The sequence below is a fragment of the Antechinus flavipes genome, chromosome 5, assembly GCF_016432865.1.
Source record: "Antechinus flavipes isolate AdamAnt ecotype Samford, QLD, Australia chromosome 5, AdamAnt_v2, whole genome shotgun sequence".
Classification (NCBI taxonomy): domain Eukaryota; kingdom Metazoa; phylum Chordata; class Mammalia; order Dasyuromorphia; family Dasyuridae; genus Antechinus; species Antechinus flavipes.
In genome coordinates, this window is record NC_067402.1 from 109,672,097 (window position 1) to 109,699,621 (window position 27,525).

General features: G+C 35.4%; 1 protein-coding gene and 1 long non-coding RNA gene across 4 annotated transcripts in view; one reads left to right on the plus strand and one right to left on the minus strand.

Annotated features, from left to right (window-relative positions):
* The window catches only part of EXOC4 (exocyst complex component 4), a 931,688-nt gene that overhangs the window by 202,868 nt on the left and 701,295 nt on the right, over positions 1-27,525 (minus strand). The gene's annotated exons all lie outside the window — the stretch shown is intronic.
* The window catches only part of LOC127564794 (uncharacterized), a 229,524-nt gene continuing 207,326 nt past the window's right edge, over positions 5,328-27,525 (plus strand). Inside the window, exon 1 of the long non-coding RNA XR_007954358.1 lies at positions 5,328-8,882. This is a non-coding gene — a long non-coding RNA (uncharacterized LOC127564794). The remainder of the gene's footprint in view (positions 8,883-27,525) is intronic.

Below are 27,525 nucleotides of genomic sequence, written 5' to 3' on the forward strand. Positions count from 1 at the left end.
ATTCCTAATCATAAGGTGGTAGGAACTGGAAGGGATAATACAGATAACTGTTCAATGCAATCACTTGCAAAGTAAGATCCTGAAGCCCAGAGAGTGACTTGCTCAGGGTTACACAACTAATTGGGGCCAGAAATAGAATCCCAGATCTCTTTGTCCACTGTTCTTCCTACCATGCCACACTGTCTCACAACAATGTCTATCCTCGAAAGGGTAAAGCAGAACACTATACAATTAGGTGGCACTTCAAAGTTTATGAATTCTCTCCCATAGATCATATTCTATAGTACAGGATGAATTCTGTAATGGAGAAAAATTGCTGATATATCTGGAAGGGGCATATTGGGTTTCCAGAGACATTTAGAATATACTAGGTGGTGCTTTCTCTTAATTGTTGGCATATAATCAGCTCATTATAATAAAACCAAACTACTTTACATTAGACTGATTCAGTGCTCCCAGGAGCCAGCTCTTAGCCAATCCTATCTGTCTACCACTTTCTCTGCCGAGTTAAATAATCCTATTGTTTGATGAATCTGATTTATATCAGTTGCTCCTTTGATCTTGCAATTAAAAAAAAATGACTATCTGAATAAATACTGTAGACAACCTCATAGATTTTCAAAAACACTATCTTCCTGTTTTAATTTTCTGAGTCTTAATGGAAAATTTTTTTTCCTGAAATAAAGGTTACCTCAAAAGTATTCAGGTCAATTCCACATTAGTAGAATAAGTCACTTTATGTTTTGGGGTTTTTTTGGGTGGTGATGGTATTTTTTTTTTTCCCTCAGTATTTTTCTAAAGGGAAAGAAAGGTAATGGGATAGATCTAGATCTTAGGATTCAAGAGGCTTAGTTTTTAGTCCTGATTCTTCCATTATATATGGCCTTATTTAAGTCATTTAACCTCTCTATGTCTTCAACTACAAGATAAAGAGGTGGGACTACCTCAGTTCTAAATTAGTTTCTAATTTTTAAATCCTCAGTATTTTATCTCTAAGCCTCCTAAATCCTGAATGCTCCATGTTCACGTCTATCTCTGGGAGTCTCTAGCTTCCTTCAAGGCTCCTTCTCTACCATTTATAATCTGAATACACTCAGCCTCAGCAGACTATAAACTCTAGAAGAGTCAGAGATGCTTTATTTTTATGCTTTTTTCACAAGAACAATATCTTGTACACTAAGTAGATGCTTCATAAATGACTGCAGAATAGAACTGAATTTAAAATCTTATAAAATGAAATGTTATTTCACTTGTTAGAAAACTACACACACACACACACACACACACACACACTTCCACATTTACTTTTCTAGTAGTCAAAGTCTGACTAATAATCACTTGTTATATTAACTGAAGCTGAAGAAGCCAGAGGTTCAGCATAAGCTTTGCCCAAACTTTACTAAAGATTAATAGCTTTGCTTCTATTTTTCAGTTAAAAAGTGAAGTCTTTTCAACTTTGGTTCAACTACAACCTACCATCTGTCACCTGGAAACTGAAAACCTATTCTTGGTTGACCTATAACATTGTTCTGTATAGACTGCTAGCTGTAAATCTAATTGTAATTGCTCAGCATCTGTCAGTCTAGGAGGTCTGACAATAGGACTCATAGGGAAGAGACCTTCATGGATTTTTTTTTGCATTTGTTGAAGGTATGAGTTATGTGAGGTTATATGAAGAACCAAAGAAACTAACTCGCTGGAGGGCCAGTGTTGAAGTGTTGAATCTTGAGAAAGAATATTGCAAAATTATATATTGCAAAATTAAATAAAAATATAAAATTTCTCTTATTTTTTGACTAGGATGTAAGGAACTAGAATTTCTTATATCAAAAGTCTTTAAGAAAAGTATCTCCTCAATTCTGATGCACGTGGTTCTCTTCAACAATGAAATGATTCAGGCCAATTCCAATAGATGTGATGGAGAAAGCGATCTGCATCCATAAAGAGAACCATGGAGACTGAAGGTGGAAAACAACATAGTATTTTCACCTTTTTTGTTGTCATTTGCTTGTTTTTTGTTTTCTCTCATTTTTTTTCCCCTTTTTGATCTAATTTTTCTTGTGCAGCATGATAAATATGGAAATACATATAGAACTGCCCATGTTTAACATATATTGAATTACTTGCTGTCTAGGGAAGGGAATGGGGGAAAGAGAAAGAAAAAATTTGCCACACAAGTTTTTGCAGGAGTGAATGTTGAAAAAACTATCTATGCATATATTTTGAAAATAAAAAGCTAAAAAGAAAAAGAAGAAAGAAAAGGATCTCCATTGACAACACTGTTAATATAATTAAATCTAAAAGTTGAGTTCTAGAGGTCCCATCTGCCTTATAAATGCCACTTCTATTTTATTATGAGTCAAAAAATATTCATAAATACAGTCTATGTACAATACATCAGATACTATTTTAGATATGACAGGGCATATGTAGTATATCTATAATCTGTAGTTTATTTATAAGGAAATTTATAAGAATAAGGGCTATTCCTCAACTGATCAACTGTCTAAGGATATGAACAGGTAATTCTCTAGGGAAAAAAACCAGATTATCACTATCCCTACCTATTCCAAATCTCTATAATGAGCAAAGTACAAATTAAAGCAATCCTGAGATTTTACCTTCTATCCAAAAGATAAGCAGGGATGACAAAAAAGAAAAATGATAAGCACTGGAGGGTCTATGGGTAAAGAGACATAATGATGCATAATTATAGACTTATGAATTGAAACAACCAATCTGGAAAGCAATTTGGAATTATCCTCAAAAAGTTACTAAATAGTCTTAGCCCTTTGAGTAAATTGGACCTATACCTTGTACCCTCAACATCGAAGAAACAGGAAAAGGTTTTCTCAGAACTTTTAATGGCATCTTTTTATGGTGGCAATTTTTCCCTTCTCCCCACTCCTGGAAACTAAAGGGAACACATCAATTGAAAACTAGATTAATAAATTGTGAAATATTAATGTGACAAAACACTACTTTCCTTTAATAAATAAGAAAATAGATGATTTCATAGAGACATGCAAAGACATATATGAAGTGCTTTATAGTGAAATAAGTCAGAAGAAAAATTTAAACTATAACATCAATATTATAAAAACAAATATTTTTTAAAGAACTTTATAAATTGATAAAGAATGAAATGAATAGAACTAAGAGAACAGCTTTGAAGGATTTAAGAGCTATAACACTAAATACAATTATTATATATGATTACAGAAGACTGATGGTGAAATATCATATTAGATCATTCCTGATATTCTGATAGAGAGGTGACATATATGACATAGAATGAGACATATGTATCAAGGAACTTTACCTAACTTCTGAATGTATATTTGTTACAGGTAATTTTTTTTTCTTTTTTCTTTTTCAATGAGATAGGTAGGAAGGAGAAAAAAAATTAGATTTCTGCTAATTAAAAAGGAAAAAAAAACTGGGGAAGGGGTACTATACATGTGGAATGTTATATGCACTTTCGGATGAAATCACTATTTTGTTAGTTTTACTTAATGATTTATTTTGTTAGAAGAGACATTTCAAGTAGAGATAATTAATAAATGTCTTTAATGTAAAAACAAAACACATTAATGAAACTAAAACTCCAAAAACAAAAATCTAAGAATATATATGCATACTCCACACATAAATATAAAGAAAAATTAGTACCCAAACTACTTGAACTATTCTAAAAATTTGAGATAGAAAACATTATGTACAATAGAACATCTTTTATGAGACAAATGTAGTTCTAATGTCTAATCAATGAAAGGATAAAGCAAAGGAAAACTATAAATTAATATATTTAATGAATATTGATTAAAGAGTTTTAAATGAAATCCTGACAAACAGATTATGGCAAATCATAAACTGATCACTGCCAAGTTGGATTTATACCAGAGATTCAAGGATGATGTAAGATTAGGTAAATAATTAACATAATTAATCATATTAAACATTATAACATTCAAAGCCACACAATATCTGGGTACAGAAAAAGTCTTTGATAAAGTACAATTCTCACTTATGCTAAAAATCCTACAAAGTTTAGGCACATATCATTAAAGTATTATTAAATGTATATAACTAAAATCAAAATCAAGTATCATATTCAATGGGCCTACACTAGAAGCTTTCTCAATAAATATAAGATTAATCCAAGATATTAACTTTTCTCACTGTTGATTTACATAATTCTGGAAATGCTTGTCACAGTAATAAGACAAATGAAGGGAATTAAAGGCACAAAGATGAATAAAGCTGAGATAAACTATCCCTATTTGGCTTACTTAGAAAATCCAAGAGATTCAGCAAAGTTACTAATTAAGATCACTTAAAGTTTTAGCAAAGTTGCAGGCTACAAAATAATTCCTAAGAAACCCCCTGCCCCCCAAATCAACAGTATTTCAATAATAATAACAAAATCCAAGAGGTAATAATAGAATAATAGGAAAATCTCTTTCCAAAAAACTACAAAATGCATAAAGTATTTGTGGATCAATCTACCAAAACACATAAAATACTTGCTGCTTCCATGAATCTGTCATCTTTAAATAGATGATTCTCAAATCTACCTATCCATCCCCCTCCTCTTTGCTGATCTCCAATCTTGCATTTCCAATCTGCAATTCAGACATCTTGAATTGAATGTCTAGTAGACATCTTAAACTCAACATGTTCAAAGCTGAACACATTATCTTTTCCCCTAAATTATATTCTGACATCCCAATTTCCTTATTATTGTACAAGGCAACACTATCTTCTCAGTTGCTTAGGATAAAAATTTAGGTGGATTTCTGAACCCCCTCACTCTATCTTACCTCACAAATCTAAGCTGTTGCCAAGTTCTATTGATGGGGCCTTTGCAAAGTCTTTCCAATATAGGCTCCCTTTTTTCTTCTGACACTGTTAGCACTTTGGTGCAGGCTCCCACCAGCTCCCACCTGGACTGTTGCAATGGCCAGCTGGTGGGTCAGCCTGCCTCAAGACTCCCTCCCTTCAATCCATTCTCCATTCAGCTGCCAAAGTGATTTCACTAAGGTCAGGTCCAACTATGTTAGTGGCTCTCTATCATCCCAGGATCAAATACAAAATCCTCTAATAATCAAAGTCCTTTATAACCTACTTTCCTTCCCAGGTTTCTTGCACCAAAAGTATGCAAACCTCAACATTTGCAGGGTAGGTATATAGGACCCTATAAATGTGAAAAACCACAAATAAATCTAGGCCTCATTTTGAACCTTTATTTTAAATAATTATTAATTTAACAGACAAAACAACTAACACATTGTGTCCATAAAAAATTGCAGTTGCTACTCGAAAGATCTCTCACACGCTATGCAGAGTTTTCAGTCCCTCTAGCGTAGCTGGAGCAATGATCATTGTGAAAGAAAATTATGTGACTGAGTCTGAATGGTGGAGATAAAAAGAGTGGGGTATTCCCAAAGAAAGTGCACGGCTCAGAGTTCTTTTGTACACTGAAACTTTTAACAAAATGTAACTGTTTATAAAAAATTTATATATGCAGATTTATGGAAGTAAATGAAAAAACTGATTAATAATATCCAATATTTGTGCATTTATGATTTACTAAGTTTATTTTGGTTATCTTTACGTATACATGAACCTGTAACTTTACGTACAATGTGCCACAAATCTTCAACAATTACCGTTCAATTATTGACAGCCAACCCACAAATAACCAGAAATATGCATCTGAAAAACCCACAGAAGTTGAGGGGTGATTGTCTTCTTCAATCCGACAATACTGATCTCCTGGCTATTCTTTGACAACACATCTTTGATCTCTCTATTATAGCATTTTCTTTGGCTGTTCTTCATGCTGAGAACACTCTCCCTTTTCTCTGTTCCTTGGTTTCCCTAGCTTCAAGTCCTAGGTAAAGATATCATTTTGGGCAGGAAGCTTTTCCCAGCTCCTATTAATTGTAGTGCTTTTATTCTTAATTAATTACTATTTATCCTATACATAATTTGTTTGTACATAAATGTTTGCCTGTTACCTTTCCTATTAGACTGTGTGTTCCTTGAGGGCAGAGAATGTCTTGCCTCCTGGTGTGTCCCCAACACTTGGAATAGTGCCTAAGCTATAATAGGCTCTTAATAAACATTTGTTGCTTTGTTCCCTTTGTTCCCCAATGTACTTGCAATCATAAATCAAGACCAAAAAATGAAAAGTATCAAACGAGCAAGATGTTATAATAATGTTCCCTATTTTTATAAAATATTTAATAAAAAGAGCTCAGAGCATTCTGAAAATTAATTTTTCTTGATCTATTTAATCCTTCTAATTTCCTTACGTATGACAGATGATCAGAAAGTTTATTGTCTTATATTTAGAGAAATTAAACATAAACAAGAAAGATTTGTCCAAGATCAAGTCAGAAGTCAATAATGAAAGTACCTTAAAGAGAATTGATAACAACATATTTGGATATATAGGCATTTCCATATGATACCAAATCAAATTCAAACTTGAAACTCATGATATGGGAGAGAAAATGTGGTCCAGTGGTATTTCAAGAGCAAAATAAGCTTTCTAACTAAACCATTAGAGACCATTTATCACTATTTGGAATAATTGTTGGCATCTACTGAACATATCATCATTTCTGAGCATGCTTCAGGAGAGGGGCCCTGGAGAATAAGCCCATCAGCAACCATGCCTTCCAGCTGTTTGTTTCAATTTCTTGCCCACTGAGGTTCTTAATCATCATTATTCCAGATATAATGTGTCAATTTTTTAAGAGGGAAAGAAAACAAGAACTTCAGCAAAAAATAAAACCCACTTCAGATCCCTTGAGAGTTTTTCACTAGAAAATGAAAATTATGAAAAAGAACAGCTCTGTCCCATGGAATTTATCTATGGAAAAACAAAAGGCCTACACTATAATAATTGCCTTTTAATTAAATGAAGATTATCCTGACTTCCCTTTTTTTAGGTAAAGGTTCTGCAGAAAAGAAAAAAATCCCATTACAGCATAACCTACATGTAACTAAAAGACTGCCAACTCTTACCAGCATTACCTATTTCAAAGCAATTTTTGATGAAAAGAAATTCCAGCTTGCTAAAGACACAATTAAAAAAACTAAACCATTTTGTATAGAAATTGTTCTCAAATCAACCTATCAATTAATAAGCATTTATTAAGTGCCAAGTCACTGTGTTAGGTACTGAGAATACAAATGCAGAGTGAAACCATCCCTACTCAACAGGGAGTTTACATTCTAATGAGGAAATAAAATGTATCAGAAATTTTCTTGCTTTTGTAAGCAGGACAGGAACATAAACTTTCCTTTCCTTCATGATTCAAGTTTATCATTCTTAATGACAATTATTGCCATCAGGTCTGTGGAAGTAAAAAGGCTGCTTCTTCGAGACAAAAATTAAATTCTTATATTTGGCCATGTTGTGGCTGTCAGCTGATTCTAACTATGAATGAGGATGTGGATAAGGCCCCCTTTTCTCTCTCTTTTTTTATTTTATTTTTATTTTTTAATTTTTTTAATTTTTTTAATTTTTATTTTTAAATTTAAATTTTATTTTATTTAATAATAACTTTGTATTGACAGAATCCATGCCAGGGTAATTTTTTACAACATTATCCCTTGCACTCGCTTATGTTTCGTTTTTTTCCCCTCCCTCCCTCCACCCCCCCCCCCCCAAGATGGCAAGCAGTCCTATATATGTTAAATATGTTGCAGTATATCCTAGATACAATACATATTTGCAGAACCGAACAGTTCTCCTGTTGCACAGGGAGAATTGGATTCAGAAGGTAAGAATAACTCAGGAAGAAAAATCAAAAATGCAAATAGTTCACATTCGTTTCCCAGTGTTCCTTCTTTGGTGTAGCTGTTTCTGTCCATCATTTATCCATTGAAACTCAGTTAGGTCTCTTTGTCATAGAAAACCACTTCCATCAGAATATATCCTCATACAATATCGTTGTCAAAGTGTATAATGATCTCCTGGTTCTGCTCATCTCACTCGGCATCAGTCCATGTAGGTCTCTCCAAGCCTCTCTGTATTCATCCTGCTGGTCATTTCTTACAGAACAATAATATTCCATAACATTCATATACCACAATTTACCCAGCCATTCTCCAACTGATGGGCATCCATTCATTTTCCAGTTTCTAGACACTACAAACAGGACTGCTACAAACATTTTGGCACATACAGGTCCCTTTCCCTTTTTTAGTATCTCTTTGGGATATAAGCCCAATAGAAACACTGCTGGATCAAAGGGTATGCACATTTTGATAACTTTTTGGGCATAATTCCAGATTGCTCTCCAGAATGGTTGGATTCATTCACAACTCCACCAACAATGCATTAGTGTCCCCGTTTTCCCGCATCCCCTCCAACATTTATCATTATTTTTTCCTGTCATCTTAGCCAGTCTGACAGGTGTGTAGTGATATCTCAGAGTTGTCTTAATTTGCATTTCTCTGATCAATAGTGATTTGGAACACTCTTTCATGTGAGTAGTAATAGTTTCAATTTCATCATCTGAAAATTGTCTGTTCATATCCTTTGACCATTTATCAATTGGAGAATGGCTTGATTTTTTATAAATTTGAGTCAGTTCTCTATATATTTTGGAAATGAGGCCTTTATCAGAACCTTTAATTGTAAAGATGTTTTCCCAGTTTGTTGCTTCCCTACTAATCTTGTTTGCATTCGTTCTGTTTGTACAAAGGCTTTTTAATTTGATATAATCAAAATTTTCTATTTTGTGATCAGTAATGGTCTCTAGTTCATCTTTGGTCACAAATTTCTTTCTCCTCCACAAGTCTGAGAGATAAACTATCCTATGTTCCTCTAATTTATTTATAATCTCGTTCTTTATGCCTAGGTCATGGACCCATTTTGATCTTATCTTGGTATATGGTGTTAAGTGTGGGTCCTTGCCTAATTTCTGCCATACTAATTTCCAGTTATCCCAGCAGTTTTTAATCAAATAATGAAATCTTATCCCAAAAGTTAGAATCTTTGGGTTTGTCAAACACTAGATTGCTATAGTTGACTATTCTGTCTTGTGAACCTAAGCTTTTCCACTGATCAACTAATCTATTTCTTAGCCAATACCAAATGGTTTTGGTGACTGCTGCTTTATAATATAATTTTAGATCAGGTACAGCTAGACCACCTTCATTTGATTTTTTTTTCATTAATTCCCTTGAGATTCTCGACTTTTTATTGTTCCATATGAATTTTGTTGTTATTTTTTCTAAATTATTAAAATATTTTCTTGGAAGTCTGATTGGTATAGCACTAAATAAATAGATTAGTTTAGGGAGTATTGTCATCTTTATTATATTCGCTCGGCCTATCCAAGAGCATTTAATATTTTTCCAATTATTTAAGTCTGACTTTATTTGTGTGGAAACTTTTTTGTGATTTTGCTCAAATAATTCCTGACTTTCCTTTGGTAGGTAGATTCCCAAATATTTTATGCTATCAACAGTTATTTTGAATGGAATTTCTCTTTGTATCTCTTGCTCTTGGATTTTGTTGGTGGTGTATAAAAATGCTGAGGATTTATGGGGATTTATTTTGTATCCTGCTACTTTGCTAAAATTATGAATTATTTCTAATAGCTTTTTAGTAGAATCTCTGGGGTTCTCTAGGTATACCATCATATCATCTGCAAAGAGTGATACTTTGGTTTCCTCATTAAGGCCCCCTTTTCTCATCTACCACCGGCCACCACAGGATTCATAAACTGGGCCACCAGACTGAGGGACCAGCTCAACAGGAATCCTGAGATCCAGAGATCTGGTCACTGAGGAGCTGAGGAAGGTGGTGACTTTCATAAGCAAAATCTTCCTGGCAGTCTAAAATGGACAGATATTGTATCAGCTTTGGGGAAAGAAGTTGAAGTGGTTGGAAGGATGAGACTTAGTTGGATTGAATGTTGTGGACAAGGGTCATGGCCAGCATCTCTGTATTACTTGCTTTTGAATTTGCTTCCTGTCTACCTTTTTTCCCTTCTGGTTGGTGAACCAAGCTGGGTCTCTGGAAAATGTCCCTTGTCCTCCCCTATTTCTCTCTTCCTTCTTTAACTCTCTCCTCTCTTGAAAATAAAGAATCTACATGGCTGCTTGCTCAGGCTGGTCCTTCTGACACTAGAAGTATTGCTCTACCATACTCCTATTTCCAGGAATATCACGTTTTAGGTAGTTAGGATGATTGTTAAATATTCTAACTTCATTATATTAATAGTTTGCCTGGTAGTCTACATCCTTGGTAGTTTAGCTTATATAAAATTGGTATGTCTCTTACTGAATTAAGAATTCCCCTAATACATTTTATGCTAATATTTTCATTAAATCATTCTCTCAAGTAAAATTTCTTATTTATTTTGTGGTGTTCAACTTCACTAGCAATCTGTGACCAATAGCTAAAAAGATTCTAGGAGTACTCAAATATAAAGTGGTTTGGGGAAGAGCAACAGACAACATCTAGTAGAAAATGATGTGTATGGGGGTTCCCCCTCTTCTATCAAACTATTTAATATGAAATGGCTTCAAATTGCTTTTAGTTCTGGTATCCAGTTTTATAATTTTCCTATCTGATTTTTCGCTGTCAGATGGAGAGCTGTCACAATGAAAAAAAATTATCCTGTCATTCCTTGCCATCAGTTGTTTTCCATATTTAATGTGCTACTTTTAGTTTACTGTGCACTAGAAAACTAGATAAGCAAGTTTATTAAGACTGCATGTAGAATATATCATGTCTTCAGTAAGAGCCTGAGTATTTCTCTTATAAACTGCATGGACTGTGTGTAATTCAATTTTTGTGTAATTCAATGATTTTGGTTACTTTTGTGACTTCTGGCAAGGCTAGATATTCTATGGGCTCTCATATTTCATTAACATGGCCTGCAGAGTGACAAACATGGCCCTCCCCCCCAAAAAAAAAACCTGAAAAAAGATATATGAGTGGTTTCTACTTCTACCAATTTCTAGAAAGTGACCAATTAGTGATGTTTCTGTAACCTATCAAAGCCACCTATTTTCTAAGACAAGATTACAGTCAAATTTTAAGGAGTTTAAAGGGAGAGTAATCTTACCCTTTTGAATTTTACAGATAAGGAAATTAAAGTCTAGAGAAGTTAAATAATACCAAAAGTCAGCTAGTTAAATTAGGAGATTAGGAAGCAGTCATATTATTTGTTATTCCTATCAACTTCCCATGTGAGCACCTTTTCCAATTTGAATCTCATGATCTACATCCCTTTTTACAAATAACCAGTAGGCTTGATATTCATGGGAGGATCATCAGCTTTTGGAAAGACAAATCCATTACCAATTGTCTTCCTTATATGTTTCTTATGGCCATAGCACAAGCAAAGATAAGAGCAGAGACTGTAGAACATCATTCTGATATGCTAGAAATAAACAGTAAATATCTCAGTCATTTAGCCCTCTTCTCATATGATAATTAGCTGTGAGAAATTAGCACATGGCCAACAATTATCAAGAGAAGAACTAATGATGCAGCTAATGATAATGATCCCACACACTGAAAAAATGACAAATCTTGGCATTTGGAAGGGTACATCAACAACAAAAAAAATGCTGTACATACCTATTATTATAGCTAACACTATTATAAATGGGGACAAATGGAAAACAAATAAAAAGCTCAATTGCTACTTTCTTCCTTTTATGCCATTTGCTTGCTTTCCCTTCCTGGGCTCAAAACCATTTTGTCATAGAGTAGTATGAAACTGTGGGGCCTGGAAAATTCCACCACAAGGAGGACAGCTGTCAAAAAATGGATGCCATCTTTCAGAAGTTAATGTCTATGGAATAAGGACACCATTCATATATTTTAACTTGTATGTAATCCTTCTTTCCTCCTTCCTCTTCAACTAGGCACACACATACTGAACAGGAGATCAAGAAAAATACTGTTTTGTTTTTTTTTTAACTGTATTATCCCTGCTCTTCCTCCCTCTGCTTTTAAAAGTTAACCTCGGATGCAGTGCAGAGGCTCCTGGGGGACCAGGACATTAATCAGTTTCATAGATGGATGCAAAGATCTAGCTCACCTAAAACTTCTTCCTTGCTTTGCTGTGGTGAAGTTTTTCAACCAATAAACCAACCAACAAGTCCTGTGATGCCTCGATTAACAAATCCTTTGGGAACAAGACAATGAAGCTGGTGACATTAAGAAATAAACCCAATTTGTAAACCCTGTGAAACTGTGTGTAGAGAAATCAGAAAGCTGTAATATGTTATTATTAAGTCCCATTCAGGTTTAGAGAAGTTAAATGATTTACCAAAAATCAGCTAGTTAAATTAGTAGATTAGGAAGCAATCATATTATTTGTTATTCCTAACAACTTCACATATGGGCACCTTCCTTTTCCAATTTGAATCTCATGATCTATATCTCTTTTTACAAATAAACCAGTAGACTTGATATTTATGGGAGAATCATCAGCTTTTGGAAAGACAAATCCATTACCAATTATCTTCCTTATGTGCTTCTTATGGCCATAACAGAAGCAAAGCTTGAATCAGAAAAACAGTCTCAGCAGGACTTACTATTTTTATCCCATAGATTAAGATAAATGGATCCTTACCCTGGACAAAAATATGTGGGTAGTGTCGGTGACTCATTCTGGCCTGGTGATCCTTTTGACAGGTACCTGGTGCCTTACTATTGCTAAACTCTTCCCAATATTAAGGGGAAAGGAAAAATTCACACATATTCAATAATTCTAGCCACTCATCTAAATTTCCACTTTCATCTGTTAACCTTGCCTTCTAACTCAGTGCCAGCTACTTTAGATTTGAATCTATTCTGAGGATCTGCTAAGATTAAATGAGTTTTATCCACTGTCCTCTGAAAAAGTTGACCCAGCAAATAGATTCCTTTCAAATATACACTGGAGCCCCTTCTCTCACTTTCCTACCTAAGCAAAAGTTGACATCATTTCTCCCCCATCATTATATTTTCACTTCCTTCTCATACTTTTTAGAAATGCTGATTGGAATTAGCAGCTAATGGCATAGTTGGCTCTCAGTTCCCTTTTCTGTCATTCGAGAAAATAATCCCTATTTAGTCTATATCCATTGTGATAAGATCAGCCTCTATCAAGGTAACTTCCTCACCTCACCCCCTTTAGGTTAGTTCTTTCTTTAAAAGGCAAAAAAGCTTCCCCTAAGACTCAACTGGCCCAAGAAGCCAAGTCAACTCTTACAAGTGACCCAACTTCCCGGTGGCCTCAGATCTTGTTATGTAGGTTTTCTCATTACCTGAGAGCATAAAATATTCTGTTCATGCTAAGGCAGATTTATCTGATGTCCCATCTGGGACTGGCTGGGAGTTCTCCTAACCAGATTTGTTTCAATATGGAGACAAGGGGAAAGAGGGACGCTTCTAAAGTACTTTAGCTTAGTTGAGTACCCTTTTCAATGCTGTAGCTTAGTGAACTCGCTATTCTTAACTGCTAAATGACCTACAAGTGTTTCATTTTGCATCATTGATGGATCTAAACTAACAGGAGACTTGAATCTGATGCAGCTCAAAATAACTAGTAATGAAGTTTCTGACAAGCATACTATTGGAATAGATCCTTATGATCAATAGATCCTTATGGTGGTGTTATACTTAGCGGATGCAATTCTTGTTAGAACCATCCATGGAAATGAAATTTTGGGAGTCTTAAGGAAGCTATGTACAATCTTTATTTGCTGCCAGCTAGTTTTATTATACTGTTCTTGACACTAGAGAAGAAGTAAAGGATTCCTTGCTACAAAGAGTCTGGAGTCTAGTTGTGGAGATAAAACATATACACATGAAATAAAAAATATGACAGTTTGTGAGAAAAAGGTCATTTTCTGGGTACAAATATGTGAAAGCTTCTAAAAATAGCAGAAATAAAAGTAGATTAGAATTACAAAGGAAACATTCATGGAAAAGGTATGAGCTGAAGAATGGGTAGTATATGGATAGGTGAAAAAAACTGCGGCATTTCTACCTTCACAACATCTCATATACATGTCCTTTTCTCTATTTAAACAATCACTACTGTGGTAGGACCCATATCACTTCCAGTGTGGATCAGTATAATAATCTGCTGCTTGATCTTTTAGCCTCAATCTCTCTTCACTTTAATCTACCCTTCATTTAGGGAAAATGATCTTTCTAAAAGCATAAGCTAGCTCATGTCTGCCCCCTGCTCATTAAATCTTCGTGGGTCCTAATACCTGAAGGAGTAAATACAGAGTCTTTAAAAGTTTGACACTTAAAACCCTTCGTGATCCATCTCCTCTTTACATTTCTACTCAACATTTTATTTTTCTCTAAGCAATTTATGACCCAGTGACAATGGCTTGGCTTTCTCTCTGTTCCTTGCACATCACAAAAAAAGCTCTCAATTCTCTGTGTTAGCACTGCCTTTTCCCCACACCTGGAGTGCTCTTCTTCACTTTTGCCTCTTAGTCTTCTTGATTTCTATCAATGACTTGGCTAAAATTCTACTTTCTGCAGGAGGCATTTTGTTTTCCTCTTTACTCTGAGATCACTTTCCTTTTACATTGTCTCTATCTTATATATGCACAGTTGTTTAGATAGTGTTTCCACCATGAGAATGTCTGGAAGACATTAGAAAGGTCTGGAATTGTGTTGTCACCCCAGGATTTAACAAAAAGGCTTATTATAACATATAATTGTTTCTGAAACTGAAAAGGATGGGAAAAAGTAGTTTGAAGGGGAAAACCATGGATGAAAGAAGAACTGCTCTTTATTGATCCCTATTCCTAATGCTATGGGACCCATAGCAAATGTCAGATTTGGGTCTAGGATGCAGGTATCCTGCAGAATGAGATTGGTCCAAGTTGTTTAAAATTAAGACTACTTCAAGAAATACTAAGTGAAAACTAGAAGAGAGAGAAAAACCAAGTTATAATGCAAACAAATGCTCATTAATCCAGAATAAAAGCAAGTATGACACATTGAAATAAAGAATTATAATCCTAGTCACTAGCGGATGTATCTGCCAGCCAGTTTATGCCCATATAAAAAGAGACACGATTATCTGGTCAGGTAATGCTCACACAATGAGTAAGTATGGTGTTAAGTTTGACCTAAGAAATTATGTATTTGTATTGGCCTGTTATTGGCCAGAAGGCTACTCAACTGATTTGGCTTTAATAAGATCTGGTGAAAGTGGCTGGAGAGGAATAGAATGGAGAAATCATTAAAGGAAAGCCCACTGCTTGAAACTAACAAGGGTTTCAGGCCTTGCCAGAGCTACCATTGGAAATAGTCTTTGAAGTTTTTATTAGAGCTCTTCCTCACTGTGCTAAATACTTCCTAGGTTAGTTTTCAGAAAGCAATGCCTTTTTTCCCACAGTAGAATACATTCTTTCCCCTCGCCTGCTCCTGTTAGAAGCCTTAATTTTCTTCAAGGGTCAGTCAAGGTGCCACCTTTGCTCTGTCTGGTGAACAGCCACTTGAACTATTATGACTTTGTTCAAACTCCTCAAGAAGCCAGAATGTCTTCTCTCCATCCTGGATTACTAAAAAGGGATAACTGGAATGAAACTCGGACAGTAGGTCTCTCTCACTGGCTACTGTTTTGGCCAATCAACCAAAAGTAGAATCTTGTTATTTTAGGCAGACTTGTTTACTTAATTTGTGATTAAAATCACACTCAAAAGCATACTTAGAAGTGTAGAGAATAATCCTAAGTGCTTGACTATTATCGACCTATTTCTCATTATATGGGAACAAGTTCTCTTTCAAATCAAAGCATACAACAAACACTAAAGATCCGAATGTGTTATCTACTGGAAGAAACATTAAGTTATAATAAAGTCTCTATCCTCATGAAGCTCAATAATCTAGTAAGAAAACAAACCATGAATATACAGAAGCACAACCTATAATATGTATGGTGGAAAGGGAACTGATCTTAGAAAGCTTTAAGTCCATCCTACTAAAGGCACTCGCTCACTATGTGACTCTCACTAAGTCTCTGTAACCTTGAATTGAGATTTTCCTTTTATGGTATTGGGAGTGCTTACTTCACAGGTTATGGTGAGGTTGAAATAAAAAAAAAAAGTAAATCAATTTGTAAATGCTAAAGAATGATGTATTGTCATTCTCATTACAAAATAAATGCATTTGAAGGTCATACAATAAAGTTGGATGAGAGGTCTGAGCAGGGAAGTAATTGCCAAAGAATTCAGGAAACTGGGAAGGATTCCAACAGGAAGTGTCTTTTGAGATGGGTTTTACAGAATAAGTTATGAATTCAATGGGTAAAAAGAGGTTGGAAGGTTATTCCAGGCATAGAGAAGTTAAATACAAACCTTTAAAAGAGTCACAGAGAACTGTAATTCTGGGCAGAACAATTTGGACTTTTCTTGGAAGTAAATACAGAGACAATGAAGATTTCTGAACAGAGAAGTAACGTGTCCAGAATTATAGATGTTTCTGGGAGTGTGGGAGTAAGCAGTGGTTTCCTTAGAACAGGGAGCCCTCAAATCAGAAAGTCCTTCTACCAAAGCAGATTTGTAGCTGTTCAACAATGTACCAGAGTTGTTTTTGTAATGCTGGAGAAACTGAGGCAATATAGAGATTAGAGAATATTTAATAATTTATTTAAAAGGGAGAGATTTACTGGGACCAAATGGATCCATGGTTTGATCCTAGGGCTGAATGAGACTATCGTCTCCAAGAATCCAGCAAACAATGTGAGTTCTCAATGACCTATACACACATGTGGCGCAGACTCAGGGGGTAGGCTGAGGCAGGGGCAGAGTCAGGGTGCTGAGAGGGGACTCTGACAGGGTGGGATGAGCCTCCAGAGATGGGATGACATAATAGGGGGAGGCACCCCGGACATGGGGAGAGGTATCTTGATAAGACGGTATCTGACATTCTGGTAGCTTGGGATGCGGAAAGGCATTCTGATATTCTAAAACATAAGCTCTTTTATCCTTATCAAATATTCTGATAAGGAGGGAGGGGAGGTTTTGCAGGACTGAGCTTTGAGCTGATTATAAACTGAAGCAGAGAAACTGAGACAGGACTAGGTCAGGATAATTAGGGAAACTGAGTCAGGACAATAAAAGAGAGCTGTGGCATAACATTTTGGGCATTGAACAATTAAATGCCTTACCTAGCATCCTTTAGCCACTATTTGTCACAGGCTGCATTTGAATTCAAAACCTGACATCAAGGCCAACTGTTTATGTACTGTTCCACTCTGCTACTCTAGATCTAAGTATAACAGAAATTAGCCTAGCATTTTTCTGAAAAATGAATTAGAAAGGGAGATTATAATTTAGTATTGTAATTAGTATGATGATTACTTCATATAGCTGGACATTTGTGTTGGATTTAAAGTAGTATAAAATATCCAGGTCATGATTGATGCTAAATTTAAGGAAAAAGCTGAAAGAGGCATGATCTTCCATAATGACTAACAACTAATGATTTGGTTAGGAGTCTTATAATGGAATGTGGTCCAAACCATGGAACAATATCAAAGCAAACCAGAAAGAGGACTTAAGGGTTATTTGTTTACCAAATGACTTTTCGAAGGAAGTGTAACACAATTGTAATCAAAATTTATATGCAGAATATATATCAGAATGTAATCAGATTTATATGCTATATTATAAATTCAATAAATTTTTTATTTTGCTTAAAAAAAAAAGAAAAGGAGATTATAGAAATGGGCAGACTTGAAAGAAAGCCTCTGAAAGAGGCCAGGCTCGTGATAATTATTAGCACCAAAATGGCAGTAATGAGAAAAAAGAAGAGAGGAATGTTGCCAAGAAGATCTGATGTAATTTGGTGAGAGGTGAGGAAGAAGGATGAGTAAAAGAGAATTTCAGTGTTACAAACATGGAAGACAGGGTGAATGGTAGAGCCAGAGAAAGAAACACGGAAGAAGGAAGAACAAATTAAGGGGGAAAGATAACAATCTAGGTACTGGATGATCATGTTTGAAGTGCCAGTAAAGCCTCCAGGTAGCAGCACCCCACTAACTAATGGAGAATGGTGTGGTGGCCAGGAGAGTGCACAGGCAGATAGGTACAAGAACATACTTTTACAAGGGATGCTGCCATTTGGGGTTCAGGACAGTGGAAAATTCATTTCAACTCGACATTTCTAATTACTATGTAGAGATGCAAGAGTACTAGGAGACAGAACTTCACTTCAACTACGTTTCTATCTGCTGCCTTTCTTCCTTTCCATCTATTTCCATGCTCACTCCCCTAGACTGTTACAGCCAAAGTTGTTTGGCAACAAAGTGTAGCAACTAGTTCTAAGTAGATATTTATATGAGGTTTTAATAGTACCTTGGGAGAAATATGAGCAGTGAACTGGAGCTGTAACAGCCTCCTGGTCCTTATGAGTAATATATATATACAAAAGTGTAAAATGCTCTATGAATGCAAAGTATTGTCATCCTTCTAGACTCGCTTAAGCCTCAAACTGAAAACATTAAAGAAAAAGAAAACCTAAATGTGAATTCCATTAAAAAAAATCACTTTGCAATCCTCTTGCCTCTTCCTCTTTCTAAACATGGTGGTTAGGGAGAGGGGAAGAATATAAAAAATATAAGAGTGCCTACAGAATAATTTCCTTTTTTAAGGGCTTTTCATTTAAGGGTATTTCTGGGGGGTATTTAGAAATTAGCCTAGCAGTTTTCTGAAAAATGAATTAGAAAGGGAGATTATAGTTTAGTATCGTAATTAGTATGATGATTACTTCATATAGCTGGACATTTGTGTTGGATTTAAAGTGGTATAAAATATCCAGGTCATGATTGATGCTAAATTTAAGGAAAAAACCTGAAAGAGGCATGATCTTCCATAATGACTAACAACTAATGATTTGGTTAGGAGTCAGCAGGGTACTAATTCAAACTCTTTGACTCTCTGCCTAATAATTTTTTATCTGAAGTTTTCTAATTTTATAGTAAGTAAAATCACTGAAGAAGACAAGCACCCCAATCTCAAAGAGGAAGCAACATATTTAAGATAACATGACATTTGGAATTAAAATTTTTGTGACACGTCATCCAGACCAAAAAACTGGATTTGCCAATTCAAGGAAGAATTTCTCAAACTCTCTTTGTGTCTGTCTCTCTCTGTCCCTCTTTTTTTTGGATAGGACCTAGGCAACTCCTAGCACCTGCTTTAGAATTAATGTTTAGCTGCTTTAAGCACAGAAAGATTAAGTGATATGCCCACTGTCACATAGCCAGAATAAATCAGTCTTCATTGTCTTTGAGGCCAGTTCTCTAACCATTATGCTATGTTTCCTCTGAACTGATGATTAACCATAATCTATTCTACATATACAAAACCCAATTAATCCCTATACTCCCTTCTGGATAGGATAAGAAAGTTCAATTCCTCCAGAAGAAAACTAGTTGCTGGCTGTGGGATTACCCGTATTCTTTAACTTTTTAAGAAAAGTATATAAAGTAGAAATGAAGAGTATCTTAGAGCTCTGAGAAGTCTGCTCAGTACACTTGTATTGTGAATATTTGCCGAGTTCCCTCTGCAGTGGTCATCCGACTCTGACAATGGCTTTTATATCTGGAATATAACACCTTTTACAAAAATTGCCATACTTGAAATTAACACATTATGTTTGCAAAATGCTTTTAATTTTTCAAAGCAATTCTAAATCTATTTCATTTTATCTTTATAACAATGCTTAAGAAGCTAGAGTGGGGTAGATTGGAAAGTGTTTCATTTCTAATCCCCCAAAGTCAGAGATAGGCTTATTGTAGTAGGCCATTTGTTCCAGTCTCCAAAAGGCCTTCCCATACTCTCTGGGGAAAAATAAACTCTCATAGTTGGTCAAGGACAGCATGAGAGCTATACTCTGCTCCTTTTCCTCTGATATGATTTGCTTTCCATGTTAATGACAGTCAAGTTACTGTCCTGTGAATAAACCCATTTAGGTCTCCTAACGCCAGCTGCAAGTGAGAAATTAAAGCAAATTAAAGCAGAAAAGAAAAGAGAGCTGGGCTCTTCAGCACTTCCAGCCTGGGTACCCAGATCCAAGAGACACTCATCCATTAACCAAACAGCAGCACTTCCAAACCCAGTGGGGGGCCCCGGGGCACCCCACTGAGAAATAGAAATTAACTTGGAGAGGAGATAATTCGTCTTTAGATGGTTGTCATATCTAGAAAAGCTCTCCGGGCGAGGTGGCAGTGATAGGGGGACTGATGCTCCTGACAACGCAGTCACATAAAACAAAAGCTTATCAGGGAGCCAGGTGGCACATAAGATTGATGGGATGTCTTGCTACCTCCGGGATATGTGCTTGAAATGTAGCAGGGGCTGCGGTGCCATTCGCTTCTAACGGCTGCTCAGGGAGCTAAGGCAGCACAAACAATGGCAGCAGATTTAACTCAACCGAAAAGGATCAATGAAACGAACAAAATAAGGTCTATGGAAAAATAAATTGGTGCAGGATCATGAAGAGTTTGGGGGGAAGAATACTGGGTATCCCAAGGGTGCTGATACTGGCAAAAGTGGAGGAGGGGGATCACTGGGGAAGCAGGCTGCCATGAAATAAGTGATCACAATTCAAAACGCAGCTTGGGAGGGGAGAAGCTTTGGCAACAAAGAGATCCCATTTGTAGTTCACAACAGTCCAAGAAGAGAAAGCTAAGACTATGGACAGCACCACTATGGTGACTCATTTTGATACTAACTGATTTAATATCATGGGGCTCAGTTCAGCTAACATGAAATAACAATGAAAACTTGGTAAGAAGATATCTCAAAAGCAGAGATTCCAAAAATTCCAGAAAAGCCGTATGAGTCTTTATTTGCAGTGTTTAAAGGCACCAGAATTGCCATCCAAGCCCAGACTTTGTAGGAGTCACTCATCCAAGCAGACTTGCTTATCACAAGCAAAGTCACTGATTTTGAAAATCGTGTTTTAACCATAACTCCTGTCTCAGCACTATTGGCCCCCTATCAGAGCTTGTCATGGGAGAGAACACCTAGCTCCTTGGGGAAATGAATGGTAGCAGAGGCAAAGCAAGGGCCATGGATTTCTTGTAAGCTTCCTTTGTATCAGTCTGTCAATGTATAACTATTCTGATTTATTATTATTATTTTTTCTACTATTATTGATAGATATTTAAGAAATAACAGTGTAATAGTTATTACATATGATAACAATAACTGTATTTTGCATTTTTTTGTATTTTCGTGTTTGTAAGCTGCTCCAAAGTGCTAGATGCTTTTTTTTTTTTATTTGTGTACCTAGTTATGATTCAAATAAAAGATGATTTTGCCACAACATCCCTAGGGAGAAAGAGGCATATAGAGTTAACTACTCTCATTTTTCAGATAAGGAAATGGAAGCATTGAGGGAAGAGGTCTGTCAAGGGAAGCTAAGATAGTTTTTCTCTAGCAAAAACCTAAGGACTGCAGTGATAGGAATCTTAGAAACCAACTAATTTAACTATTTTGATTTTATATGAAAAAAGTAAAGCAACATTGAAAGACTTCAGAACTCTGATCAGTGCAGTAACAAAGTGGCTTCCCAGGGTAGATGACATATGTCTCCCACTTCCTGGCGGAAAGGCTAAGGACTATTTTCAAGTACTGCCAATGTATTGATTTGTGTTATTTGATTATTTGCTTGTCACAAATGAGGATTCAATTGGTGGAGGAGGAAAGAGGCATTAATATCATTGGGAAGTGACAGAGATGTTAAAAAACAAACTCCAAACCAAAGAAACACAGAGACATGAAGTGAGAGTGGAAGGCCTTCTCACTCCTCATTGTGTGGCTTTCCACTAAAAGCTACACAGAAAGGAAATTTGTTATTGGAGAGACTTAGATTTGAACACTAGCCCTGCCACTTGCCGTCTGTGTAGACAGAGACAAATCACTAAACCTCTCTGAACTGCTCGCTCTTTATTTGCAAAAGGAGAATACTATATTACTAGCCTTCCTTATAGGATTGTTATGAGAGAAGTGCTTTGTAAATCAAGAGATAAAAATTAGGAACTACCATGATTTTACAACACTACTTCAATTTTCTCTCAAAAAAAAGATACTGAGATTTATCTTTAATACTGGGTATTTTTTACTACTACTATTACTCCTCTTCCTCTTTCTCCTCCTCTTCCTCCTCTTCTTCCTCCTCCTCCTCCTCTTCATCCTCCTCCTTTTCCTCCTACCACCACCACCACCACCACCACCATCATCACTTCTCTTGGTGCAAAGCATTTTTCATATTTTATCTTTTTTCTTTCTTTTTAAAAAAATTGTCTTCAGTTCTGAATTCTCTCTCACCCATTGAGAGTACAAGAAAAACAAAATCATTATGAATGGGTATAGTTCAAGTAAAAGAAAGTCTTCATTAACTTTGTTTTTTAAAAAAGCTTCGATTTGTACTATGAGTTTACCATTTCTCTATGGGGAGGTGGATAGCAAATTTCATCATCATAAATACTGTGGAACTGTTTGTCCTACTGTGCTGATTAGAATTCCTAAATTTTTCCAAGTTCTTTATAGTGTTGTTACTTGTATAAATTGTTCTCCTGATTTTGTTCACTTCACTTTGCATCAGTTCATATAAGAGATCTTCCCCAGGTTTTTCCAAAATTACCTCCTTCACTATTTCTTATGTTACAATAGCACTCTATCAATAATATGGGTTTATCTGAAAACTGCCTGTCCATATCCTTTGGTTATTTATTAATTGAAAAAAGGATCTTATTTCTATAAATTAGATCCAGTCTCTAAATATTTGAGAAAAAAAGGTCTTTATCAGAGAAATGTGCTGTAATTTTTTTCCACAGAAATAATTACTATGGATTTACCAGAATCTTATTTTATCCCTGTTTATCTTATGCCCTCCTTTCACTCTGTGTGTTCTCAAGTGTTTTGCTTCTGACTTTTACTTCTCCGAATCCATTTTCCCTTCTATTGGCTCTGCTTTCTCTTATCCTGTTCCCTTCATGCTTTCCTATATAGTAAGAAACATTTTGGCACCCATTTGAGTGTATGTTACTACATATCTGTTTCATACATACATAGATCATATTCAACTTGCATCTGAGTCCTCTATTTATGTATACTCATTCTAAATGCCCTAATAACGAGAAAAGTTTTTAGGAGTCACAAGCATCATTTTCCCATAAACAGTTTAATCTTATTGAAACCCTTATGATTGCTTTCTCCTGTTTACTTTTGTATATTTCTCTTGAGACTTATATTTGAAAGCTAAATTTTCTATTCAGCTCTGCTCTTTTTATCAGGAATGTCTAAAAGGCCTCTGTTTCATTGAATGTCCATTTCTCCTCTCCCAAGATTATATTTAGTTTTGCTGAGAAGGTGATTCTTGATTGTAATTTTACCTTTTTTGTTCTCTGGAATATCATATTCCAAGCCCTTCAATCTTTTAACAGAAACTGCTAACTCTTATGACTATGGCTCAATGATTTTGAACTATTTCTTTTTGGCTACTTGAACTTGATTTAGAAGCTCTGGAATTTGATTATAATATTTCTGGGAGTTTCATTTTGGGACTTTTTAAAGGAAGTGATCAATGGATTCTTTCAAATTCTATTTTACCCTCTAGTTCTAGAATATCAGGACAGTTTTCCTTGACAATTTCTTGAAAGATGATTCTACTCTTTTTTTGATCATGGTTCCCAGGGAGTCCAATAATACTTAAATTATCTCTCCTACAGATATTGTCCAGGTCACTTGTTTTGTTTTGTTTTTTTTTTTTTCAATGAGACATTACATATTTCTCTCCCCCATTTTTTCATTCTTTTGATTTTGTTTTATTGTTTCTTGATGTCTTATAAAGCCATTAGTTTCTACTTGCCCAATTCTAATTTTTTTCTTTCCCAAAAGACAGATTTATTTGGAAGAGATTATAGACAAAATGCAGAGGCAAAATAGGACCCAGGAGTGGGAATTATGAAAGATATTTAGGAGAGCAATAAGGTTACTAAGGAAAGGAGTTCGGAAGAATCCATTAAGGAAATATTCCATGAGGCCTGGATATGCCATTGACTGGCATGTTAGATACATAGAAGAGTTTAGAGGGCTAACAAGAGTTAACTATAGATAGGAGAAAGATGCCATTAAAGGGAAGACACTATTAAGAAGATAGAAAGAGAGAGTACCTCATAACAGACTTAGTTCTGGAAAGGACTTAGCCCCCAATTCTAATTTTTAAGGAATTATTTTCTTCAGTGAGCTTTTATACTTCCTTTTACATCTGGCCAATTCTACTTTTTAACAAATTATTTTCTTCAATTAATTTTTGTATTTTTTCTATTTGACCAATTCTGCTTTTCAAGGCAATCTTCTCTTCATTGGATCTTTTTTTTTTTTCTTTTTCTTTTACCATTTCTTTATTCTATTTTTAAGATGTTATTATTTCTTCAGTACTTTTGTGCTTCCATTACCAAGCTGTTGATTCTTTTTTCATGATTTTCTTGCATCACTCCCATTTCTCCTCTCAATTTTTCCTCTACTTCTCTTACTTTTACTTACTTGACTTTTAAAATGCTTTTTGAGGTATTCCATGGCCTTAGGCCAATTCATATATCTCTTTGAAGCTTTGAATGGAAAAGTCTTGATTTTGTCAACTTCTGACCTTGTGTTTTGCTCTTCCCAAGTCACCATAGCAATTTTCTATGATCACGATCTTTTTCTACTGTTCGCACATTTTTCAAGCCTATTTCTTGATTTTTAATTTTGTGCTAAAGTGGGATTCTAATTCTGGAGCAAAGAGGGTACTTCCCTAAGTTTCAACTTTTTTTGTGTAGTCATTTTCAAAGGCAATTTTAGAGGTCTATAAGTTTTTTATTCTTTCAAGACAGTATGATCTAGGGAAAAGAGGATTCATTACTCTCCAGTTTTATCTTCTTGTCTGAGAGGAACCATAAGCACTCTTTTCCACCCTGAAACTATAATCAGGCTCCCAGCTCCCATGTGACCACAAGCTCTGTCTGCAACCCAGCAAATATGGGCAATGCAACAGAATCTGCCTTCATGCCAGCAAAAGGAACCCTGACATCTCCTCCTGACCAGGTATCTGACCTCCTTACCATCTCTGGGTTGACAGGTACAGAAACTACCATCACCCCTTTTGATTCAATTACCCTTAAGAATTACTACTGATGACATATTTAACATGTATAGGACTGCTTGCCATCTGGGGGAGGGGGTGAAGGGAGGGAGGGGAAAAGTAGGAACAGAAGTGAGTGCAAGGGATAATGTTGTAAAAAAATTACCCAGGCATGGGTTCTGTCAATAAAAAGTTATAATAAAAAAAAGAATTACTACTGATTTTCTTGAGGTGCAACCTGTCCTATACTGCACTTTATCCTCACCAAAAAATAAGCAACAGATCTTCTAAGTTTTCTTAGGCTGGAAAATTATTTCACTCTGTTCTTTTGTGGGTTCTCTTGCCCTAGAATTTATTTTGAGGAATTATATAAAATCATTTGTAAGGGTTTTGGGAAAAGCTCAGGTGAGTCCCTGCCTTTTCTCTGCCACCTGGGCTCTGCCTCCCCATAGTTTAATAGCTTTTAGGAAGAGTTATAAACTGCATTCCAGAATGGTTGAACTAGTTTATAGCTATCTATAACACAATGATGTTCTTGTTTCCTGGTAAGCCTCTCTGGCATTGGCATTTTCTTTTTTTGGTCAATTTTGCCAATCTGATGATTTGTTCAAAGTTGTTTTAACTTGAATGTCTCTAATTATTAGTGATTTAGAACATTTTTTCATTTTTCATTTTTTCAGCTTGGATTTCTTGCTCTGAAAGCTGCCTATTCATATCCTTTGACCCTGTATCAACTGGGGAATGGCTCTTATCTTTATAAATTTTAATCAGTTCCCTATATAATCTTAGAAATGGGATCTTTATCAGAGAAACTTTCTACAAAAATTGTCCTCCTTTCAATTTTCTACTTTTCTTATTTTTGTTGCATTGTTTTGTTTGTGCAAAACTATTTAAATTTTATGCAATTAAAACTGTCAACTTTATCTCTTTTGAACCTCTCCATCTCTTGCCTGTTCATGACCTCTTCTTTTATCCATGGTAATTTATTCCATGCTCCTCTGTTTGATATCACTTTTCATACTACTGGCCATTGTAATGCATTTTCAAAGTAATTCCAAGATATCACTAGTTAGAAACTGGTTTACTACGTAAAATATGGTATTTTAAAAGATTAAAAACAAGAATGTGGACTAAAGACCTTTACCCTAAACATAGGATAAAGATAATGATAAAGAATGATTTTTATATCTCCCAGAGGTGGGAGATCATATGGATAGCTGTATTCTCATAAGAATTGTCATTTCACTCTAGAGACCTACTATAATGGGAAGGTAGTCATTGAAATTGGCAGCTAAAATCAAGCTTATTTCCTGGTTTTCATGCCTCTTCTTATAAAAAGCATTTAAGTTCATTTAAAGGAATGAAGAACAGCAGATATATTCTGCACAGTGTCAGGGAAGAGAGAATCCTGAAGAGCAACTCCATCTATTTCTCTTGGTGGCAAAATCAGTCCAAATGGGATTACCTAAAGACTAGCAGGCAGGAAGCATTTGAATTATTACAATATTACAGAAGTCAGAATCATGTTAAGTATTTTTCTGCAAATGAAAAACAAACACTGAGAGGTTAAGGAAATTATATAAGCAATGGGCATTATAGTTTATAGTCCACATCTCCATAATATAGTCTGGCTAATTAAATCATACTCCTTTAATTAATGCAAAAAAGCAACTTACTTTTTTTTTTTTAACTTGTTAGGGAGTGAAGGCAAGAGAAAGAAAGTAAAAGAGAGAAAGGAGACACTGAAGCTCCAAAGGATAAAAGGGACTGTTTAAGAGTAGAGAGGGGTGGGAGTTAAGGAAGCTTCCAAGTCTAGAATACTTCAGGCCTTCCAGTTTCTGGATTATACTGAGGCAGTGATTGTTTTTTTCAAAATAAAATATCTGCCAAGAAGATTAAAGGAGTGAACTGAATTCCCAGGGTGTGCATACATGCACATACATACACATACATATGTTTAATCAAAGAAAATGTCAGATCTAATCAAAATTTCTTCTTTTACATATTCTTCTCAGCTTCAGACCATGTGAAAGAAAAAATTTAAAAGCTTTGACCAGGGAGCCAAAGCTAAAATAATGCTGAAGAAAAACTCTCAGACTAATAGGGAACAGAAAGCATTATATTTACTATTGGCTCTGAAACAAAGCCTTCCCCACCCTTCTATTATTCTCCAAGGTTCCTTTACTCTTAGGTTCTCTCACTTAACAATCAAGGTTCTACCCTGTGCTCATTATGACACGTCTAAGAGTAAATCGCTGCAACTAGGAGAGAAAATGTACGGAATGGCTGCTGTAGATAGTCATTATGAGTGCTGTCCCCATCATCAAACTGGCTGGACCATTTGCACATCACCCTGCATGAGGAAGCAGCTGCATGGCAGCTCC